Genomic DNA, 24,525 nt, shown 5'->3' with positions numbered 1-24,525 from the left:
AGTATCCTGTACCTCTATAAGGCCACCATTCGCCCATGTATGGAGTACTGTTGTCAGATTTGGGCTGGTGCATCTGCTACTTGTCTCTCACTCCTTTACAGGGTTCAAAAGAGAGTCCTTCCTGAACTGTCATCTAAGCTACAGCCTCTGTACCATCAACGCAATGTTGCCCCCCTCTGCTTGTTCTACAAGTACTTTAATTGGGAATGCTCTGACGAACTACCAGCACTTGTACTCCCTCGACCTGAATACCTCCGACAAACCTGACCTGCAGCTTAATCCCACCCCTTCACAGTAGAGATCCATTGGTGTAAGAAAGCATTCTACTACAATAGTTTCTTCCCCAGAACAGCTAGACTTTGGAATTCCCTTCCCGGATTCTGCTTTCCCAACTGTATTGACATGCAAAGGGTCAAGTGTAATGCAAAAAGACATCTTGCTACTCATCTCCCTTCATAATAGCCCCGCAACTTATGCCCCCAATAGTAGCCCCCTACTTCAATGTGGCACTGTGCCTTGTTTGGTGTGAAAATTGAATTAATTCTTTTTTAAAGAGCAGTGAATATATAGAAAAATAAATTCTGCAGCACAAAAGGTCGCTCGTTTTAATAGTACCATTTCCTTCTTTTCATATCTTCAACATTTTGAATTAAAAATGGGAGGCTTTACTTTTGGAACGATCCTTCATTTGCTTAATTTTTATTATTTTTGTAAAATATTTGAACACCTACATTTTTTGCCCGTTAAAAATGTGCAAAATTCATATCCCGTTGACTTAGAATGAGTGCTTCGTATCGAATTGATTGTTGAATATGATAAACTATGTGCTTATTTTTGAATTAAATACTCATCTTATTCATACTGAAACTTTGCATCAAACAGTTACTATAATACTTAGTTCGCGCTGAACCTATCATAACAAAATTAAGTTAGGTTGGCTTAGCAGTCTCTGAAAAAAACTTCTAGATTAAACGTGTTACTATAGTGAATAGTTAGTACAGGGTGAAACGATAAAATTGTCGCCCTAGAAAAGATGACATGATTACATTTCCGTTTGATGAAAACCGTTTTTTTTTTTAATTTTGTTGCAGACCATCTACTAGTTGGCCAAGTATGTACAAATCCCAAGAGCGACAGGAGTCTTATATTATGCCTGAAAGTGACACAATGTTCAACGAGCGAGATCGGAGATGCGCCGCTGTACAACTCATTCTCTCTACCTGAGTTATGACAACAGGGCCATTGCAAGCATTCTGAAAATAGGAATCCGGACGGTTCAACGCTTAAAGACACAGCTCAACGAAGTTTTCGGCCACGGGTATTGTTTTTGGTGTGGTTTGAAATGAAGATCACATTACGCCACCTTACATCTTCGAAGTCGGCTTCAAAGTCAACACCAAAGTGTATCTGGATGTGCTAAAGGGTGTGGTGATTCCCTGGTTCAATGAGGTTGCTGTTGACACACCCTGAGTGTGGCAGCAGGACTCAGTGCTGAATCACGTTCAAAGAGACCCAGGCTTGGTCACAGACGGAGTGCTACGATTGTATACCCTTCGGTCATTGGCTTCCTTTCTTTCCTTGACGTGAACCCGCTGAACAACTTCGTTTAGTCATATGTCGAAAATGTCATCAACATGACCTTCGACAACACCAAAGCCAGCCTGATCAACACCACCACCGATTATTCGCCGAGCTCCCGCTAGTGCTTGTGGAAAAAAGGCATGCTTCCAGTTCCGGACCTGTATCGAGGCGGTGATTGAGGCGGAAGGCGGCTACATTAGATAGATGTCAGCTCTACTACATAATCAAGTGTCCTGAATTGATCTGTTTCCATAAAAGTTTTATAATAAATCGATAGGGTTGTTTTCGTTGGACGACACATTTATCGTCCCATCCTATATAAAGCCGATTTATCCCCTAACTGTTCATCGTACAAATACCGTAATACTTAGTTCGCTGCATATTAATAAATAAGTCTCTTTGTATGTCTAGACATATAAAACCCCGTCTAGACTATGAAAATCCGAAAGAGAGAGAGAGAGAAAGAAAGAAAGAAAGAAAGAAAGAGATATAGAGAGAGAGGTGGAAGGGAGGGAGGGAGAGAGAAATTGCAGACCAACCTTTCGACCAATTACCAAAATCTTACAGTAAGTTGTGTCAACTCCAAAAGCGAACACAGAATAATTGGCTGAACAATCAGTCCGTATGCACGCAGCTATCATAGCATCGGACTACGTTGTATTTTGAGACTGTCAGTTGACTCATTGCCAATGTAATGCTTTAAACTATTTAGCAGAAAGCACTTCGGAGCCAGCCGGTGCATGTTAGACACTTATATTGGCATCAGTAATAAAAACCACGCAGCAAGAAGTGAAGAAAATATAGTGCTGCACAAGTGATTATCACTTTTTCTTGTTACTTGTTTAAACTTTAATAATGATTTATAACTATGGCTATTATATTATCTATATACGATAGCGTGTGTGTTCTTTTGTGTGTCACGCTTTCCAGCAAATTCCATTCGTTGAAATTCAAGAGCACACGCGCTATCGTATTAATATAGAGTGTATACTAAATGTTATTCAATGGATTTTGTAAGTGTTTAATGGGATCACAGGCATAATCTCCGCCTTCTTTTCGAGTAGGGGGGATGTTAGGCTGATGTGTTTACTTCCGGTTATGACGTCATTATCTTCTGTTAAAAAAGATGCATATAATATATTCATGCTGTATTACATTAACATAAGATCTCATATTCCAAAAATCACATGGATGTACTGCCGATTCCAAAAATCAGGTAAATGAATCAGTGCATACTAGGGGATTAGCCCCTAGCATGCACTGATCCATTTACCTGATTTTGTAACATTCTAAAATTTTACCTGATTTTGTAACATTCTAAAAATCACGTAAATATATCAAGTGATCCTAAGTTCATATTGTCGACCTTAATTTTTCTTATGGCAGTAATTGCAAAAACTCTTCTTAAGGAGGAGGGATTAAAGTCACTGGAATGCTGAGACTGATACTACACTTAGAAATTCAGGTTGAAGTAATGGTTGCCTAATCCCTAATCGTGATAATGTTTTTATGTATTAATTTCGAAAAGCTGCTGAAACAATTTATGATTTAAACATTACTTTATTTCATGTATAACAGTGGGGTGCAGACATGAATCAGTCCCGGGATTGGATGAGATAAGTGCAAATATATACTAGCAGAATACCCAGCGCCGACCAGGATTGAATGGAATAGGCGGAAAACATATAGTAGCAGAATACCCAGCGTCCACCAGGATCGAATGAAATAGGTGAAAGATATATTCTAGCAGAATACGTGTGACGTCACCCGGGATTGGATGAGATAAATAGAACATATATACTATCCGAATACCCGGAATCGATTTATGTGTTTGTAATAAAATAATCAATTCAGGCAATATATCAAAGTTATTATTTTAGTAAATGGGAGGGCAATAATGTGGATTTAAATTGTGAAACATGATTGTCGAAATTAGTAATATATCCAAGAATGATGAAAAATGATGAAATTTGAGTTAATTGATTGGAGTGTATGTAATGAAATAACCAGCCTAGACAATATATTATTATTTTAGTAAGGTTGCGGTAATTTGGATCAAAATTATGAAAAATAATTGTCGAAATTAATAACATATACAAGAATTATAAAAATAATGAAATGTGAGTTAATTGACTGATGCGTTTGCAATGGAATAATCAGCGGAGAGAATATATCAAAGTTATAATTTTTTTAAGAGGGTGGCGATACAGTTTAACAAAATGGCTTGAATAATATGACGGGTGTCTTCATTCATGCTGGACGCCCACAGAATACCCAGCAGCAATATATTACATATGAAAGATGCCGTTGTGGAATTTCCATAGGTCCCACTAATATATAAGATAGAAATATTATATATTATATATTTAATATTGGAACATACAGCAGTATTAGCAGGACGCCGGGCGTTGCGCGGTCGTAAGATCCGCTTTAATACAATAGTATAATTCATGCAAATTGCGTATTTATTATTATAGAGACAATTGTCTATTGAATATTATATTGAACCTAATATATAGTAGTGAGATCAAAACTAAAACAGACATATATATATATATATATATATATATATATATATATATATATATGACTTGTCTGCTATTAGTAATAATCGAAACCAAAAAACCCTTATTCCTAAGACTCTGAGTCACGTCCATGCATGTATATCTCTACAAATATATAAATGTCACTCTGTCTGTGTGTGAGCTCGTTCCTCATAGACTATGAAATGGTTGAATAGGTTTTCCATAAAATTTAGAGAACTTTAGTGTATAAATCTGGGAGTGATCTTCGCAAATGCCTGGCTAGCTCAGTAGGAAGAGCACGAGACACTTATTCTCGGAGTCGTGGGGTCGAGCCCCACATGCGGAATAAGTATTGTTTGGTCACTTTTATGATTAAGTGTTCATTACCAGACATGTAACATATTTTCAAGTTTTGTTAGAATATCAACTCAACGTCATTGTGTGGAATAGTCCGTAAGCAACGAAAGCGTCGGTGGTGTAACGGTTAGCATGGTTGCCTTCTAAGCAGTCGATCCGGGTTCGATTCCCGGCCGACGCATCAATGTTTTTAATCGTGGTATCTTTCGAATGTTTTGCATCAGTCAGAGAAGGTAAATGTTCAAGATGCATGCTGGTTAAAAAACACAAGGTAAACGTTGTACGAAAACAATTCTTTCAAACAGATTTTCCTTCTGGAATCGTGTTTCAACAACGAATTATAAAACCGACGAAGTACTTGATGTTTTACTTTTTAAAATTTTCAGTTGTTTTCCTTCCGGAAATATAGCTAATGCCCGGCTAGCTCAGTCGGAAGCGCACGAGACTCCTTGTCTCGGAGTCGTGGGTTCGAACCCCACGTCGGGCTAAGTATAGTTTGGTCACTTTTATGATAAACTGTTCATTACCAGACATGTACAATATTTTTCAGTTTTGTTAGAATATCAACTCAACGTCATTGTTTGGAATAGTCCGTAACCAACGAAAGCGTCGGTGGTGTAACGGTTAGCATGGTTGCCTTCCAAGCAGTCGATCCGGGTTCGATTCCCGGCCGACGCATCAATGTGTTTCATCGTGGTATCTTTCGAATGTTTTGCATCAGTCAGAGAAGGTAAATGTTCAAGATGCATGCTGGTTAAAAAACACAAGGTAAACGTTGTACGAAAACAATTCTTTCAAACAGATTTTTCTTCTGAAATCGTGTTTCGACAACGAATTCTAAAACCGACAAAGTACTTGATGTTTAACTTTTTAAGATTTTCAGTTGTTTTCCTTCCGGAAATATCGCCTCTTGAACATTTACATTCTCTGACTGATGCAAAACATTCGAAAGATACCACGATGAAAAACATTGATGCGTCGGCCGGGAATCGAACCCGGATCGACTACTTGGAAGGCAACCATTGTAACCGATACACCACCGACGTTTTCATTGCTTACGGACTATTCCAAACAATGATATTGAGTTGATATTCTAACAAAAATTGAAAATGTGTTACATGTCTGGTTTCAGTTGTTTTCATTCCGGAAATATCGCTAATGCCCGGCTAGCTCAGTCGGTAAAGCACGAGACTCTTAATTTCGGAGTCGTGGGTTCGAGCCCCACGTCGGGCTAAGTATTGTTGTGTCACTTTTTTGATTAACTGTTCATGTTCATTACCAGACATGTAACATATTTTCAAGTCTTGTTAGAATATCAACTCAACGTCATTGTGTGGAATAGTCCGAAAGCAACGAAAGCGTCTCAAAATACCCCCGATAATTATTGATAATCGAAACCGTTATTTTAATTTATCTATCATCGGTAAAGCCATTTTTCCATGTCGTTGCTTAGCAACAATGATAGAACAATGAGCCGTTAAAATTCTACTGTGGGTAAATTGATAGCGTGCTTTTTTTTTTTTTTTTTTTTTTGTATGACGTGGTCTGTAGGTTCAAACTCCGCACATAAATTTCTTAATGTATTTTTTTTTCGTTATCTGGAATAAAGTTTATTTATAAGATTGGAAAATGTACGTGTATATTTTAAATATCTATTATTATTGTAATATAAAACTGAAATAATAAGGCACTTTAATTAAACTTTATGATTGATTATAGAAAAAACAAAATCATAAACTAAGCAACGATGATTTCTTCGTCGAAAAATACATTTGAATTTAACTCAAGTCAATTAACTAATAAAACTTCCTATAAAACTTTTTAAACTACGTTAACTTTAAAGTAAGTATTTGGTATAAAATGATTATTTTCTTTAATCAAAAAAATCACAGACTGTAATACCTCAAGCAATTACAGAATAAACAGAACTTAACATGTTTTTATATTAAAAAGAAGTTGTTTTTTTTCATTTATTGGAAAGAAGTTTATAAGACTTGAAAATTTACGAGTACGGAAAGAATAGCTACTAAGGTGGCCAATCAGAGAAATTGGATTGTTGCTGACACGTTACACCCACTGTGTAGGGGCTACGTTGATCAGTAAGTTATTAATACAGGATGATCCACAATAAGCGGCCCCAACTCTAATAAAGCCCCGGTGCTTAGTGTTTTGTCCGAATGAAATGAAACTTTGGTCATAACTAGTTTATTATATTCAAAACATCAAATCAAAACACTAGAGTCTTTGGCCTTTTTTCTCCGTAAGTTCTAGATATACTTTCTATGTTTTTTGTTTTTTGGGGGTCATCCTGTATATCCGAAATTTGCTCAAATAATTTTAGGATTACAAAAATAAAAGGGGAAAAATATTGGAATTGCCTAATATACAGATCAAAATAATAATAAGGGTACACCTTATTTAAATAAATGTGATATATGATTTGGCACGTGCAGGTCACCAAAATTTCATTGACAAATTGCACCCGACCAAATTTCTTTTTCGATTTTTTTTTTCTTAACTAGGAACCAAAAGTTATCTCAACTTTTCTTATGTACGTTGGTGTCAAATTTTAGGGAACCCTTTACTTCGAGGAAGAGTGCATCAAGGAAAAACCCTTTTACTAACTTGGCAAATAGACAGTCGGCTTTTGATTTGCTTATAGACAGAAATCGAACTTTAAAAAGAAGAGATATGAATCGGTAGATTGTTTACAGATATTTTGTGAATCTACCACCTTTGATTTCATTTCATTATTCTGTGGATATTGCATGCGGCAGCACATATCTTGAAGAACTGTTTTGACAATTAAAATCTCTTAAAGCTTACACTTTAAATTTTAGAGATTTTTAAGAACCATATTCTTATAACGAGATTTAATCTAAATTAATATGTGTATATTCTCCCTCCCCTTTTCTCTCTCTCTCTCTTTCTTTCTCTCTCTCTGTCTATATATATATATATATATATATATATATATATATATATATATATATATATATATATATATACATATATGCATGGATCATCGTATAACGATTAAATAACTGTGACTGACGTAAGGAAAATTCAAAATTAAAATGTTTAAATTAAGCGTTATTTCTCGCAGTTAATTGTTAATTGGATATGGTCTTTACTAATCGAGCCAGAGATGGCTGGCTCGTGTTGCCGGGTTCAAATCTGTCGACTGGTGTTAATCGGTATACCCTGCACTGAAGATTCCCGAAAAGATTAAACACTAGTGTCTGAGTGATTTTATTATAGTAAAAAGATAATTATATATAGGCAGTCCTACCCCCTGACTACGAAATCGGTGGCCGAAATTAATCTGTCCGAATGTCTATTTAAATAAACATCCGTCCGCCACTCGTAGAGGGCTCAAACGTTTGTTTGTAAACAAACCGCGAGCTTCGCATTTTTTCAGCTAAATTAAGTAGCGAGTAAGATAATTTACGATAGTGCTTTACCCAAGAGGGGGGCTTTATAAAAAATATTTTAGTCATCGACATACAGACCTGTTTCGTTGTTGTACAACTCATCAGTGCCGCTAGACTAACACCTATCCCAAGCCGAGGATCGAACCTAGAACCGTCGTGATGACAGTCGGCAGTCCTACCCTCTGACTACGCAGCAGTTCAGCCCGGCTTTGATCGGGCCTTATGTACTGTTTATACCTTTATGTGCAAATGTATATATATATAAATTTGCTGATTAGTTTGCTTGATACCGCAAAGATAAAATTTCTTGAACTTTGACCTTTTTTCAGACAAATTTTTGGCCAAAAATGATTAAAGCTTGGCCTATGTCTGAATACACTTAATATAAAATTTAAAATGCTTAGACCATAAATTGGCCGAGTACTTTGTAGATCCAAATCCAGGCCAGTCACACCTAAACATTCAGGTGTTTATAACCAAAATTGGCGAAGGAGTTTGGTAGAGTTTTCAAAGGTAAAATCATTGGACTTTAATATATATATATATATATATATATATATATATATACTAGTAGTTCAGCCCGACTTTGCTCGGGTCCTATGCATTGTTCATAACTTGCGTTATTGTGCGAATACCCTTGCCCAAAGCTTGCTCTATATCTGAATACACTTTATGTAAACTTTCAAATGTTTAGATATGAAATTGACTGAATAATTTGGTAGAGATCGCAGAGATCAAATTTGTTTTAACTTTGACCTCAATTTGACCCTTTAATATTTATTGTATTGGGCTTAAATAAAATTAAAAAGTTTGATCCATGTCCAAGCAACCTATGAAGTAAATCTCAAGTGTTTAGATTCAAAATTAGCGGAGGAGTTTGGTAGTTTTCAAAGGCCAAATCATTTAGCTTTGACCCCTTGACAGCTAAAGTTCTGACCGAAAATCGATTAAATAGATTTTCCCAAACCCCAATATCACTTATGTCAAATGTCGAGTTTGTAGACCGAAAATTGACAGACTAATTTAGTAAGGAAATGTACACACACAAACACAGATAATTTCACTTATACACACACACATATATATATATATATGTACGTACATATATATATATACACACACACATATATATATATATATATATGTCATCATTTAACTTATCCTTTTATTCATAAAGCTCGACATATGTTAACTTTAACTACAGACCATATACAGATAGATGACAAACAGCTATTTTCCAAATTCGATGATTTTACTATTTATTTCAACATACCACTATTTCCAAGAAAAAATTATTATTATGTTAATACTTTATATTTACCGCGTTGACTCATTAGAAAATTAGAATTTTTTAACTTTAAAAAAGAAAAGAAATATAAGTAGCCACAATAAAGCCGACAAAATTTGAAGCCATATTTCCTATATTAGAACACTTATTCAAGCCTGATTTTACGTATGGATTTAACATTTAGATATTGTTTACATCAACACTCAAATTCATTATATGATAATATAATTATTTTACTAGTCCAAAACAACTATCATTTATTGTCTAAATTGTGATAACTACGATTAAAGCTACAATTGATGTATTTTTACACGAAACTTTCTCCTTACTTTAACTTGTATTTAAATTTTTCTTAGCTGATTGTTTTCATATAAACTTCAGCCATGATAAGTTTTGACCTAATTATTACAATGAATTAATATTTATATTACAATATATAAAGTTACATGAAATTTTTATACGACGAAAAAGGGTAATTTAACTTAACTAAATAATATCGAACACAATATATTTATTTAGGCATAATAATATTTCTAATATAAATAAGGAAATCAGTGAAATCGCCCATTTCTCAATCAAATCGATCGATTGCCTGCTCTAGTCGAAAACCCACCCCGGTGCACTAGGAATAGCTTCCTACAGTGGCTTAATCCACAATACATCGAAGTCTACATTACACTAAAGAGAACCTACTATTAATTTATATAATTATTTTCTATATATATATAAAGTATCATGATTCAATTTGTTCTAAACTGAAATATTTATTTGGAACCCGGCCATGTCTTCTCAAAGGGTATACTCCTTGCTTTTATACGCTGGGTTTTTCTTCTTGTGCAGTAATAATTTTTTAACTGCACTTGTGATGTTGGGTTGTATAAGGGTGTTAATATTTATCAAAATACTTTCGATACTCATCGGAGGCATTCCCATACAAAACAAATAACACTTCCAAACAAATAAAGTGAAAACGCCCTGTTTCAAGTTGATTCAACTTTACATAATAAACCCGTCATCTTTTCATGTATCGTGTATATATATATATATATATATATATATATATATATATATATATATATATATATATATATATATATATATATAAAGTTTTTTTTGGAAAAAGATAACCACCGGAGTGCTCAGTTATAAGGAAAATCCAAAAATAAGAGCGTATTTATATTTTGTGTACAGAAATTTGTTAAATGAGGCAAGTCATTGGTACTGTCGGTTTCAAACCCGATAATTAGGACCGTTTTAGATACCCATTTCAAACACTCTTCAGCCAATAATGATGATCTGGAGATGGGTATTGTCTGAAGAGAGCTTGATATAGGTATCTAAAACGGTTCTAATTATCGGATTTTAAACTTTCTGTATATATATATATATATATATATATATATATATATATATATATATATATGCGTGTGTGTGTGTGTGTGTGTCCGTGAAACTGGTAGAAAATCAATGTTAATCATCGTCAGGACACATAGGATTGGTGCAAAACCTTTCTGATAAGTGATCAGCTATCAGCTGTCTATGTACGGGTATTCTATTCTAAACGGATAAATGTAAAAGGTTGTCCTACGGTAAAGTCAAAACGCCATATTCCAAGGTTATTCAACTTACAGATTTGTTTTTTTTTTTTTTTTTTTAACCATATCAATCCAACGGGTTATATAATGCCGAATCCAGTAAATTAGGAAAAACATTATTGTGTTTGCAGTTGATTATATCTTCAAATATTTATTCATGGTGTTTAATTTGTTTTTTTTTTTGTTTTTTTTTGTTTTTTTTACACAGTGATCACCACTTATCAAGGCCCGGAAGCCACTCAGGGATGAGGGTTATTGCAAGTACATTACGTTAGTGTGGAGATTTGATGGAGTGTTTACTTAAATGGGCGGCGGTTCATTAGGAATTTGTTAACATTAGACTTGAAGACATCCAAGTTGTAGTCCGGAGGGAAGCAGGCAGACGGAACAGAGTTCCACAGGCGTGCAGTTCTAAGAAAGAAGCTTTGTTCATGGAATCCGCGTTTTGATTTAGGCACAGATAAAGTTGTGATAAAGAGGAAAATTGCTGTGTGTGTTTTTTTTGGGGGGGGGTATTTTGCAGAACATGATTTTTTTTCAAAGGAAAATGAATAAAAAACAATAACGCAAATGTTTGGTGGATTCATGTAAGGAAGTCGATATCTTCAGACAGGCTAATCTGGTGATACCAGCTTATACAACAGACGCATCATTTGTTTTATGTATTATTTATGTATATGTGTTATTGTCCGCATAAGTAACTAAAAGTTGCTATGACCAGATCGGCTACAAAACTAATAAAGCCATCTGCGAATTTTGACAGAAATGCCATACGATACAATGGTGTATTGCTTGTTCTCTTCACTCGAGTCACTACAGCTAGAAAAAGCTGGTAGATTACGACAATGATGCAAAGAACTTGTGTAAAAAAGGGAGGCAACTGCTGTATGACCGCAGGCTTCAAAGACACGGGAAAAACAATCATGTGTTATTATGTTTGTTTATTTTTATGAAAGATATTAATGATTTTAATATATCAAGTACTGATGTTTCAAAATATTGTTTCATGTCCCGGGCAAATAGATAGCATTTGTGTTCAAACGTTTTATTTCTTTAAAATGCCGCCTTAATTTTCACCAACCAGCGATCTATTTCTAAGCTGCAAGTGAAAAAGCAAATTGATGTTTTTCTTTTCATGTGAATTACCGATAATCGAAACCGTTATTTTAATTTATTTATCATCGGTAAAGCCATTTTTCCATGTCGTTGCTTAGCAACAATGATAGAACAACGAGCCGTTAAAATTCTACTGTGGGTAAATTGATAGCGTGTTTTTTTTTTTTTTGTTTTTGGTTTGTTTTTTTGTTTTTTTTTTGTTTTCTTGTATGACGTGGTCTGTAGGTTCCAACTCCGCACATAAATTTCTTAATGTATTTTTTCCTTATCTGGAGTAAAGTTTATTTATAACATTGGAAAATGTACGTGTCTGTATATTTAATGTACGTGTTTGTCATATTTAAAAAAAGGAATACGTTCGTATCGATATTACTCAATTTGACTCGTTCATTTTTGTCGTTCTGTAGAAGTTAACGAGAAGGGTATTTGGAGATTTACAAGAAACTTTTGAATAAATATTTTATTATTTGACATTAATGTTTCAAGTATTCAATTTATATGCATTTTGCGAAACGATAGCGAATCAACAAAGTCATCCATCCAGCGCGGCCGCAGCCAAGATTGAACTCACTACAAGAGTTTGTAGTGTAATTCGAATCTTGTCGGTCGCTGAATACTTGATGCTTTGCCAGGGCTGTCAAGGGTATTTTTTATCGTGACACCATCACAACACAGGGTGCTTACTGCGACTTAAGAGAGTCCCATCTACCCTCGAGAGAAGGATGGACCGTGCCAGTTTCTCAACCTGGTATTTTACCGCGTGGTACATACAGCGCATCGCCTTCCCAAATGGTCATCCATCTGGTACTGGTCAGGCTCAACGTTGCTTAACTTCGGTTATCTGGCGAGAACCGGTGTGCCAACGTCAACTAATCTATAAAAGTGAGAATATGTGTGTCAGGACACTTCTCAACCTATATACTCAAAAATGTTTGATCTATAGACTTAAAAGCTGGTATATAGGGAATCCGATGCAGGTGGAAAACGTTTTAATTGGTTTTCATCCGGAAAAAAGGGTAGCTTATGGGTCAAAAATTTTTAAATTGGTACGTGGAGGTCATCGGCTTTTTATCTGTTTGTCAACAATTTTACAAATGCGCATACGCGAATGGTTCAAGTTACAGATTTTAAAATAAGTATGTTTGAAAACACTTTTTAAAGAACGTGTCAAGCTGGCATAATAGTTATCGTACTTGATTTACTATCTTTAGGGTTTGGTTTCGATCTCAGCTCAAATACTTTTTTTGTTTACTTTTTATTTGGCGAACTGTAAAATAAGAAACATAATACTCGCATGTAAATGTTTCAGTTGCTTTCAGTTTTTTTTTTACTTCAATCTAAAAAAAAGAAATTAACGTTATTTTTACCCCCGTAAACGCCGGGTAAATCTTCTAGTTTATTATAAAGTTTATGAAAGCATGAATAAGTACCAAGAATTCGATTACGTTCGGATAGCTCATGTAATTTGCTAATATTCTAAATTACATGCCCGGAGTTCAAACCGATCATTTAAGTCTGGAGTTTAAACGTGTCTTTTTAATCTGTGGCACGACAACGTAAACATGTACTTTAGTGTCTAATTGGGAAATAATGAGTCGTTTGCGTTCGTCTCTTTTTGTGTTGGTACTTCTTAAAATCGTTGGATTCAATTCGAGATAAAGAGAAAATGAAAGAAAGTCTTAATTCTTCGTGAGACATTTGGATTGTTGCCAAAAGAGTAAAAGTGGGGAGAATTATGGGGAAACAGATTTCTTGCACCTTCTTTTAGTTATTCATTTTTCTTCCTATTCCTTTTCTTCTTCTCTTTCTTCTTTTTGTTGTAGTTGTTGTTTTTCCTTTTCATCTTTCTTCCTTTTTTCTTTTGCTGTTGTTGTTCTTCTTCTTCTTATAATTATTAATATTTTTATTATTATTATTATTATTATTATTATTATTATTATTATTATTATTGTCCGTGTCTTCTTACACTTTTCTTCTTTCTTTCTCATTTTGCTTGTTTTTTGGTCTTCCTCCTTTCCTTCCCGTTCTTCTTCCCCTTTTTCTCTTATTTCTTCTTCCTTTTCTTCTTCTTCTCATTCTTCATATTATAATTATAAAGTTACTGGGAATTCTTACACAGGACATCACCAAGTACTGCAACTTGGTTGTGTTTATACCATTTATCAATGTGTTCAAGATGCAGTTGCTTGCATAGTACCTAGTGTACTGTCTTTCCCGTCTGATTATGTAATATTCTTATATTCTTGTTGGACTAATTTTGCTGCATTCACTTATGAGGTGTTCCGTTTCGTCTCTTAATCCATAGAGTTTACATTTGCGTTTTTTTTTTTTTTTTTTTTAAATTTTGTCAATCCCTGCTCTGCTATAGTCGGTTCTATTTGCGTTATTTTGTTAGTAGTTATTCAGGTTCTTTTTAAGTGTCCTCTTTTGTGGCCAAATCAAGGTATTTTTTGCATTTTATCTTTTGCCGTCCTTAAGAATCGTCCGTGTAGTTGTTTCACTTCTAATTTTTTTTCTCGTCTTATTTTTGTCTTTCTGTTCTTTATCTTGTTCAATTTTACTGTGTCTGTTGTTGCGGTTCTTATCGTTTCTGTATTTTATGTTATAACATTTTGGTCATTTTTTGTGTCATTCACACCGTAAACTATACTAATAAGTCAGTCTCCTCCGTCTTTTCGTTTTCACGTATTGTCGGTCGACATCCTTTTTGGGATGTAGTGCATTGTGCATGGTCATATGTTTCCTGGTTTTCTAATCAAAATCCCGCAATTTTTCTTTGTTCCACCCTATGAACGGTCTTGGGTATCTTATTAGTTATATTTCCCATTAATTAGGTTCCTGCTGTATCATTTAGTTTCTATGAGTTTCCATGTTCTTCTTAGGTATTTTCCCCAGCTTCTTTCTCATTTCTGTTGGTTTGGTGTTTGCGTTGATAACTCCTAAATATTTGCAACTATCATGCTCGCCTGGTGTTCTCATGTCCCTTTGGTTTGGTAATTCCATACTCTTTACTGCCTCGAGTGGATGTCTGTACAGTGATTCCCCTTCTGTTTTCCATCGTCTTGTATACTTGACAAATATTTCGTTTGGTACTAACCGATTCTGGACTACCAAGTGGTAAGTTAGACAATTTCCAAAACTTTTATTATTAGTTGTTTACTAGGAATTTGTGATACAACTCATTACCAGTGAGAAATCACTGATATGAGTTATTTTTTCTGGATTCTAAGTTTCAATAACTCCTACGGATTCTCAGTACTTTCTGCCTCTTTTGACAAAAGTTGCAAATAAGTTTTACCTCATAGAAACAACCGTTTACCATTGTTTTATTGCAAGGGTTAGCTGTTGAGCTTCTCGGTAATAACAATACATTATGCATCCTTCAAGTGGAAGTCCGTTTGCTGCATACTTTCCTCAGTCTTTCCATTCTCTTGGCACTGAGGTTGTTATTACCACATATATATGGGATTTATGCCAGTTTCATTTTTGGTGGGTGTATGTGATTTTTTATTTGTTGTTCTAATTATTGCCTTTTCAATTTATCAGATGCTGGTCTGCATTATTTTGTTTCATTGATTGGTTCCTGCACTTCAGGATTTTCCTTAATAGTTCGACCGCTTATATCATTGTTGTGCATTATATAGTCTCCACCCTTAATTTGATTCTAATATTTCCTAGTATATTTTACAGATTGTTCAGGAATATTCCTAGTACTTCTATCATTATTTGTACTATATTGGTTATTAATTTCACATCCCAGTAGTTGTTATCAGAAACTGTTTGTCATTTTTTAAACTCATTGGCTTCTTTTTGTGCTAGAAGCAAAGTTTGGTATATGTTCTACCGCTAGACTTAGTCTATTCTGTCCTCGGGCAGTCGACTAGGCCAATTTTTATTTTTGTGTTCTACTTTGCACTAGTGGAGAAACAAGCAAATAGGAACACCAGGAATCGTCATTCTGTTGTCGTCTGTGGTTCTGCCTCTCTAGCAAAAAAAGATACAGAATTGTAAATAACTGGAAGGAAGATAACAATCTTTCTTCTGCACATGTCTTCGTAAATCGTTTCTGTTTTTTGTTTTTTTTGGTTTTTTGAGTGGGGATATTCTTTGACTTTGTAGACTCGGTGTTGTTGCCATTGATGTCGATGGCTGCTTTGTGTAATGGCATATAATCCCTTTTCGGTTATTAAATGCGGGCACCAGTAACTCTGAGAGGAGTTTCTGCTTAAAATTCTTATAGTTATATCTTCAAATATTTTTCGTTTGCTTGTTTATTAGCATATCGACCTTCGGGATTAATTCATGCTGAAATAGTTGTTTTCTAAATGGATTTTTGCTGTATTTTCTTTGTGATTTTATGTTAATAAAATGTTGATGATGTGCATTTAGAGTTTTTGTAATTTTTCATATCGATAGTATAAAACTTTTTCATATTGATGATATAAAAATGGTATAACATTTGATATTGATGGTATAATTTTTTTTTCATATTGATGGTATAAAAATGTTTATATTGATGGTATAAAATTTTTTTCATATTGATGGTATAAAAATTTTTTTCATATTGATGGTATAAAAATTTTATCATATTGATGGTATAAATTTTTCATATTGATGGTATAATTTTTTTTCATATTGATGGTATAAAAATGGTATAAAATTTCATATTGATGGTATAATTTTTTTCATATTGATCGTATAAAATTTTTTCATATTGATGGCATAAATTTTTCATATTGATGGTATAAAATTTTTTCATATTGATGGTATACATTTTTCATATTGATGGTATAAAATTTTTCATATTGATGGTATGAATTTTTTCATATTGATGGCATAAATTTTTCATATTGATGGTATAAAATTTTTCATATTGATGGTATAAAATTTTTCCTATTGATGGTATAAATTTTTCATATTGATGGTATAAAATTTTTCATATTTATGGTATAAATTTTTTTAATATTGATGGTATAAATTTTTCATATTTATGGTATAAAATTTTTTCATATTGATGGTATAAATTTTTCATATTATGGTATAAAATTTTTCATATTGATGGTATAAATTTTTCATATTGATGGTATAAAATTTTTCATATTTATGGTATAAATTTTTTTAATATTGATGGTATAAATTTTTCATATTTATGGTATAAAATTTTTTCATATTGATGGTATAAATTTTTCATATTATGGTATAAAATTTTTCATATTGATGGTATAAATTTTTCATATTGATGGTATAAAATATTTCATATTGATGGTATAAAGTTTTCATATTGATGGTATTAAATTTTTCATATTGATGGTATAAAATTTTTCATATTGATGGTATAACATTTTTCATATTTATGGTATAAGATTTTTTCATATTGATGGTATAAATTTTTCATATCGATGGTATAAAAATTTTTCATATTGATGGTATAAATTTTTCATATTGATGGTATAAAATTTTTCATATTGATGGCATAATTTTTTCATATTGATGGTATAAATTTTTTCATATTGATGGTATAAATTTTTCATATTGATGGTATAAAATTTTTTCATATTGATGGCATAAAAATAGATTTTGTTGTCTACTCTAATTTAAAGGAATGCCATGATCTTTTTGGTTTCGATTTCTTTAAATATGTTTTCAAATGTTCGTTTACTAAAATATTTTCGTCTTAGAAAGTTCATATATTTACTATCCTCAACTATAAGTTTTATAGATTGTATATATCTACATTGGCACTTTAGTTGTTGTTCAGGTTTTAATAAATAATTTTAGGTTAGGTGTGAATGTCCTATGTGGACTCGATTTCATATGAATTCTCATGTGTTTGCTCTTGTGTCTATTTTTTCGGGTTGTTGTTTATTTTCTTTATTCAGTTCTCACGACTGTTGCCAATTTTTTTTAGTATTTATTAATTGTTTATTTAATGTCTGTTTGGGAATTTTTAATTTATAGTCAATTTAGGTTTGCTGTTAGATCATTGATGTCGAGATTTCAAAAATGCATAACACAAAGCAGTGACGAATGAGAAGACTTCGCGCAAATCAGACAATCATGATATTCATTGACTTGTTGCAAATATCTGATTAACTAATCCTTGTTTCGCTTTTATACGAAAAACCCCAACAAAAACGCGACAGAACGGAATAGCGCAAATTTTTATAACAGTCGATCAAATTAAATCTAGAGTTGACGTCCCTTTGCAAATCTTAGAGTTTATGATCTAGGGGCTAATATAATATAATAATATATAATATAATATATAATATAAGTTCTAGGACATAGTAATTCCCCGGATAACCCCCTCTCCAAAAGCTTTTGCTGGACATACAAAAACGCGCGTGCCTGTTTTGTCTTTTATATGTATAGACTAGCGTGGGTGCCCGGCGTTGCCCGGGTGTTTGTAGGTGTGTGAAAAAAGAAAAACGTGTTAGTAGACAGGCAGGCTCGAACTCGTGATGCGAAGGCGGAGGTGTTAAAAAAAATGTTAGTAGCAAGGCGGGGGCGGGGGGTACTAGTGTAGTGCTTTCATTAATGAGCAATCAATAACCAAAATACATGTATGGCATGTTTTTATGCGCTTTCCACTTTTTTCTTAGTCCTGGTTCGTATTCGTTGCATAATTCAGTTCATCTTATTTTTTATTCTAGCCTCGATCTCTTATCAATTTTGAACGAGGCATAAATATTCTTTGATGTCGGGAAGACACAATTCGGCTTTCAATGTGTTTTCCTTAAGGATTGATTTGAAAAGAATATACTTAGTTAAGAAAGACTAATGTTATTTTGCTAACTATTTATTTGTTAAACTTATATTTCTACCTTGTAATAGGTGACTTAGACGGACAGACATCAAAGTAAAATTCGACTTAGATTATTCTACATTATTGCGTGACTTGCCCGGCTGAAAGCTCACTGAAAATGTTAGTTTCATCCCGCTCGAAAACATGACATCATTCGATATATCATCGTTCCATTTGATTCCTGTTTTCCTATAGCTTTGCCCCTGCTTTGTCATCTATCTTTCATTCAAACCTGCGAACGATTCTACCTTACATATCTGGGTTATGATCATGAATTCAATGTGTATAAAAATATACACTTAATCGCTGCTGACGTAGGGTCCTTGATCTATAACACCTCTTAATAATTCAGATATATTCATAACTGAAAAGAAAAGGTTTAAAACAACACTACCACGTGTCACTTCAACGTCATACATCCGGGTTATATCTTGATAGTAGTCGCTGTGTATCATGCCCATTATTCATCTTCAATCAGTGTAGTTACATTTTAACTCTTGGACCCAACACGTGTCTGAGATAGTCGTAAAGAAACAAACAAAAAGGAAGAAATCTATGTTATATTTTTTTGATAGTTTCTGCAAAAGACATTTATTTTCGTTACTTGCCAAACAACGCCTGCCTTATATTGCTTTACAATTCCTCTTACATCGACATATGTTTCACAAACTTCTGCGGTATCGAACACGTGTTTAAAAATATCTCATGCCAGTTCTCTCATGTTTTAAAAATATCTCTTTCCAGTTCTCTCCGCCGTCTCCGAGTGTTCCTGTCGCTCGCCATCCACCTTTGTTCGCCCTCACTTGCTGTGACGTGTACCCTTTTTTTCTCTTTTTTTCCTATTATCTTCTTCTACTGTGACGTCACTTCGCGCACCGGCTTGGTCATTTGCATATGTGTCCTGCGGCTACTGCTGCTGTAACTGTTACAGCTGGAGGTTATAATAACCAGCGATGTTTTTGGAGTACGTGTCAATTCAAGTGTTCCTAGATACATGGTGTTCTCCAGTCATTTAGCGTCTGAACGACAACTGTTTATCATTGATTTCTCCTAATTTTTTGTTTTTCTAGAATTCGACGGGAAATTATCATTTTAAAGATTCTAGCACGCAGCATATTTTTCAGTTTTTTTAGTGGTGCTCTTCCATCCTCGTTTTCGGAGTTAAGGAAAGATTATTTGAATTACGACAAATGAAAATGCTTGTTGATGTCGGGTTTTGATATTTTTTTAATAGTAGCTAAATTATTATAGACTAATCAACTATTAAATCTTCAAGCGTGTGTTGGATATTATTGCTCGGGCAACGTCGAATGTGTCGGGTAGTAATATGATTCACGGACAGTTGAACTGGTGACACTGCTATAGTAATAACAAAATATTTCAATAGCGAAAGAATATCGCTAGAATAAAAACAATAACGTTTGATTAATTCGGTTATTTTCTGAGTTCCAATGTATGGTTCCCCCTGTCCGGGCTTTCACGAAAAACACTCGTTGTAGCTGAAATCACTGTCAATAATCCCCCCACTGTGCATAAACCTAAACATAGATTCCGTGAACAAAGCTTATTTCTTAGAACTGCACGTCTATGGAACTCTCTTCCGTTTCCCTGCTTTTCAACTGATTGCAATATGGTCGTCTTCAAGTCCAACGTAAACAAACTCTTGATAAGCAATCCTCTTAAGTAATTTACCAAATTTCCACTATTAACAATTACTATGGAAGGTTACCTTTGACCACTGAACTCTCATTAATTCTTAGCCTCGAGTGGCTTCCGGGCCTTAATAAATGGTGAGTCTTTTGTAAAAAAAAAGAAAAGAAAAAACACAAAAGAATGCTTTTAGTTAAGACTGTAAATTTTAACAGCAAACCTACTGGTTACAATATAAACACGAGATTTCGAAACAGCTTATAAGCTCATGTATCGGATAAGTTTACGTTATGTGGTTTTCGAATAACCAGAAATTTGCAGTCAAGGCTCGGCCTTAACATTGACTGGGCAATAAAAACGAGGTAATCTACTCGGTACGAGTTGGGGGGGTATAGAGTTAGACAACGGTGAGATTGCAACCGCGACAGAAGAATTGAAATGAATCTATCTATCTATAAAAGTGAAAATGTCTGTCTGTGTGTTTGTGTACATTTCCTTACCTAGCTCTGCCAATTCTGGGTCTAGAGACTCGAAATTTGACATAAGGTGTATTGAGATTTTGGAAAATCTTTTAAATCGGTTTTCGGGCAGAAATTTTACGGCCAACGGTTCAAAGTTCAACGATTTGACCTTTGAAAACTCTATCAAACTCCTCCGTCAAATTTGGGTCTAAACACTTGAAATCTTAAATGTAGGTTACGTGGACATAGATCACACTTTGTAACTTTATTTGAGGCCCAAAATATGAATGTTAAGGGGTCAAAATTGGGGTCAAGTTAAAAAAACATTTACTTCTCCAGTCTCAACCAAATGATTCGGACAATTTCTGGTCTAAACATTTGAAATATGATATAAAGGGAATTCAGAGATAGGGTATGCTTTTTAATCTGTTTGGGTCGAAAATTTGAGCTGTCAAGGAGTCAAAATTCAAAAGATTTGACCATTTGCGGCGTCTAGCAAACTACTCAGGCAACTTTGAGTCTAAACATATATATATACATATATATATATACATATATATATATATATATATATATATATATATATATATATACTAGCAAGTCATGTTAACTGGCGTTGCCCGGTGGAAGCCTGGCCCCTTGCAAAAAAGTAAACTACGGTTGTTGGTGGTGGTCAATGCCTTCCCGGACACTGCCATCCTGGACACTGCCATACTTGACACTGTCGGCCGTGGCACAAATGGAAATAATTTGGCTTTTACTGGCGATTTCTGCTCGTTTAGGGCGTATACATGCAGGTACTGTTTGCTCATTTTAAAGCAATGAAGGGAATTCGTAAACTAGGTAGAATTAATAAAATTACGAAAAACGGTCCAAATACTAAATAAATGGATGGGCAGTGTTAGCAGAACAGAAGTAGTTTTGTTTTGTTTTGCGCGTGGCCACAAACTTTGCATTCAGTGAATTACCGTGCATAATACAGGTATTTATATCACTATAAGTACTTGTCTCCGCAAAGCTTTAATAAGATTTTCTTAATCGGCATAATTGAAATCATATAAAATTCCTAATTCTAAAAGAAATTGTGAAGGAGGACCTAATGTAAAATCTCCCCCCTTCCGAAAAAATGTTAACGTGTGCGCAAAGTCAATAATCAGTCCGGAAAAGAAATTAAAAAAAAAGATACTGTACAGAATTCAAAATTGGTAAAAACACAAGTCTATAACAAATAATTGTTTCCTTATCTAAAACTGTAGCGTAGGTAATCGATGTATAAAATTAGTAATTGTGCTTAAAACCAGACACTCACTTTAAAACACACCGGAAGGTCTGCCAAATGTCAGTTGAGGTATTGAAGCACAAAATGGATACAATACATCCGATATTCTTCAAAACTGCTTACTTATATATTTGGACAAATTATTAACATATTTTTTGTTAATTTATTTTTTCAAACAGTATTACGTGTTGCTTTTGTGTTTCAAAGTTATTTTTTATTTAAACGTACTTTATTTAAATATATTTTATTTAAAATATTTTATTATGACGGGCGCAGTCTTTTAGAATCGTCGCTGATTTAAAAATAAACGTTTCTACAATAGCATCTACTGGTTTATATTGTTTGAATAAAATGTTTCTGACAAACTGTTAAATTTTTTATGCTGTACGTTTATTGTTTTCTTTTCATGTTTCTGTAAATAAATATATTTTAAAATATCCAAACAGTTTGACAAAATGTATAACATATTTTCTTAAATAAATATTTGAAAATATATGCGATAAAAAATAAAATAAATAAATTGATAAAAAATGTATACTTATTTTTATATATTTTAATTTTAAGGGGATTTTAAAAAATAAACATCAACTATAATTAACTATAAAAACAGTTTAACAACGTTAAAACATGAATATTTCATGTGTTAAAAAATCCCATTAAAGTCAAAGAACATACACGAATCAAGTAAATGATATTGCCGAAACGTTTATTTTAAATCGGTGATGCTCAGGTTTAAATAAAGTACATTTAAATAAAGTATATTTAAATAAAGTACATAAAAACTATGTTTAAAAATATGTTTAATTACTGGAACAAATATACAAAGCGAGTGAACAGGAGGGAAAGAGAGGAAATAAATATTTGTTGTTTTTTCTTCAGCATCGGCATTAAAAGAAATATAATAAAAACTAGCGAGAGAAAGAGTTGGAACGAATATATACAGGGATATATATATAGAGAGAGGGAGATGGGGAAATACAAACTGGTGGATATATTGTTGACGCCGTAAAATGTAAGAAAACTAACGAAGCAATTTGTTCAACAGGCGAAAGTGGGTACCATTGCAACGCCACATTTGAATGATATCTTAGTGTTCGTTTAGCATGCTAATACTGTTGATCTAGAATATAGGAATATCAGAGCTCATCCAATCAAATAAACTGGAATTAATCTAGGGGGATTTTACTATTTTTGAATCTGGAAAAGGGAAAGGTCATGTTATTTCTATGAGTTTATGATCCAGTTATGACGGGTGACAACCAAAATATATTTTAATGTTTATATTTCCTTCCGGTGTTGACTGCGGGCGGTAGGGGGAATTGAATAGTAGAGGGAAAAATAGGAACTACTTCATCAAAAGCTGGTTGCGACTGTGATGATGTTGCTCTTAGGATTAAATGTAAGATTTTATTATAACGACTTAGTGTGTCTAATATGTGGTTTTAAAATTACAGAAAATATTGACATAGTCTAGAAATAATCAATCATAATAAATTTGTATGTGGTATCTGTGTTGCAAACCTACGATACTTTGGTCAAGAGAGGGATTGCTACAATCGAAATATTATATATATATATAAATATATATATATATATATAATTATTTACCATAATAATTATATATATATATATATATATATATATATATATATATATATATATATATATAATTATTAACTATAATAATTAAATATCTACAGAGACTAGGTTTTCATCCTTTCGGGAATCTTTAGTACAAGGTGTCAGGATTAACACCATCTATTGATTCGAACCTGGCAACCCAAGTTATCTGTGGCTTGATTAGCAAGGACCGTATCCATTCTGCTAACGTTAACTGCGTGAAATAACGTTGAAATTAAACATTTTATTTTTAATATTTTTTTGCGTAAGTAAAGGTGATCTAATAATTATATTATGGTCTATGGTGTGAGAAATTCAATATTCAACCACCATGTTTTTTAGACCGCCTACACGGTTTACTAGCCGGTGATTGGTTTAAATTGTAATGTGTCAGGTGATTTTGACTTGGCGCCATTTTTGTATTCATGCTTATTTTTCAGTCTAAGAAAAAACAAGGAACGGTATAAATTCAACCCAGCGGCTCCTCTGTCCAGGGAGCCAAGATAATTTGTTCATGAACACCAAACAGTCGGCGAACGAAGGACTCAGCTCTACAAACAGAGACAACCTATTGGCTGAACCTATTCAAACCAAGGAGGATATTCTACTACCGTTACGCATGTTATTATCCGATTATCCTAAGCAACTCACTTTATGCCTGAATATAGGCGCCATCATTCCGGCCATGTTCTTCATTTATCACATGGATCCTTCCAAAGGACGAATGAACTAACATTCCAACAAAAGAAATACTAACTAAAGGCTCCATGCGTATGGGAGCAAATTCGGCCACCGTTTTTTGCAAATGACTTAC

The 24,525-nt window shown here is 33.6% G+C and overlaps 3 non-coding genes across 3 annotated transcripts; all 3 read left to right on the top strand.

The window, feature by feature from the left end:
* The first annotated feature begins 4,572 nt into the window (after positions 1-4,572).
* Trnar-ucu (transfer RNA arginine (anticodon UCU)) lies at positions 4,573-4,644 on the top strand. The gene has a single exon. It is a non-coding gene; the product is annotated as a tRNA-Arg (tRNA).
* A 425-nt stretch (positions 4,645-5,069) lies between these two features.
* Positions 5,070-5,141, top strand: Trnag-ucc (transfer RNA glycine (anticodon UCC)). The gene has a single exon. It is a non-coding gene; the product is annotated as a tRNA-Gly (tRNA).
* Positions 5,142-5,623: 482 nt separating this feature from the next.
* Trnak-cuu (transfer RNA lysine (anticodon CUU)) lies at positions 5,624-5,696 on the top strand. The gene has a single exon. It is a non-coding gene; the product is annotated as a tRNA-Lys (tRNA).
* Positions 5,697-24,525: the final 18,829 nt, after the last annotated feature.

Source organism: Euprymna scolopes, chromosome 40 (genome assembly GCF_053919585.1).
Source record: "Euprymna scolopes isolate OS-2025 chromosome 40, ASM5391958v1, whole genome shotgun sequence".
NCBI lineage: Eukaryota > Metazoa > Mollusca > Cephalopoda > Sepiida > Sepiolidae > Euprymna > Euprymna scolopes.
This window is presented reverse-complemented; position numbering and strand designations above follow the sequence as displayed.